This window comes from Mytilus edulis, chromosome 3 (assembly GCF_963676685.1).
Source record: "Mytilus edulis chromosome 3, xbMytEdul2.2, whole genome shotgun sequence".
Taxonomy (NCBI): Eukaryota; Metazoa; Mollusca; class Bivalvia; order Mytilida; family Mytilidae; genus Mytilus; species Mytilus edulis.
The window spans coordinates 87,039,160-87,040,240 of NC_092346.1; positions in this window are offsets into that span (position 1 = coordinate 87,039,160).

Here is a 1,081-nt window from a genome sequence, read left to right on the forward strand (position 1 = left end):
AATTTTTTTGATTGGTTGATATTTTAAAGGTCAAAGTTGAAAAAATGTTACTGGCGCCAATTTATAAATAGTTCAATCATTCTTAGCGTGATTTACGTATTTGATATTTTCTGCCTATAACAATTAAAATAATTATAATGATCAAGATAGCAAGTCAAATCACTATTTATAGAGATATTTTAAAATTCACCTCATTTGAACTTTGGTGGATAGTTTTCACCAGACACATGTGCCTCTGTTTTCACACTTCTTCAGACACATTTGTTTTATCAATATATCTTTAATAGTATAATAGTCCCAGATTATATGTCTCTTGTATTTTTAATGAGGTGGCTGACTAAAAAAAATTGTATTGCCTTTTTCTTTAGTTGTAATCTCTGTCCTGCGTTTTTATATCATTCTTTTCCATCCTGCTTTTTTATTATTAGTTTGTCTTTATAGGAATTGTAAATATGCAATTTCTTGGTTTATCTAGTCCAAACAATTATGATGCATTGAAAGGCTATATTTTTTTCTTTGACGCCTTACAAGGTGTCAAAGCTAAAATCGATGAAAAAAACTTTCCTCAACGTCATAATTAATTGGACTAGAGTTTATCCTAATGAGGCTAATCTTTTTTTTACATAAATTGTCATCCTGCCATCTTCTTTTTGGAAAGTACAAAAAATGTATCTTATCCTGCTTTTTTTTTTAACTCAAAACTACCGTCCTGACTTTAAAAAAAAAATCATCACTAGCTCCTAAATTCTCACCTAAACAGAGTATAAAATAGTTATGGACTTTGCCAAATAGCTTTTGACCAAGTCCCACATCGCTTTATGTTAACTAAAACTGGATCTCTACCTTTTTACAAAACCACACACAAACAGTAGTCCTTGACAAGAGTCATCAGATGTTGCTTCAGTTACTTTTGGTGTCCCACAGGTTCTGGGTCCTGTTCTATTTCTGGTATATATATAAATGACCTACCAGAATATTTGAAATGACTGTCAGCATCATATACAAAAGTATCAAATCTAACAAAAGATTGTAATAGCCTTCAGAAAGATATTGATGCTGTTGCAAAGTGGGATGACTTTTC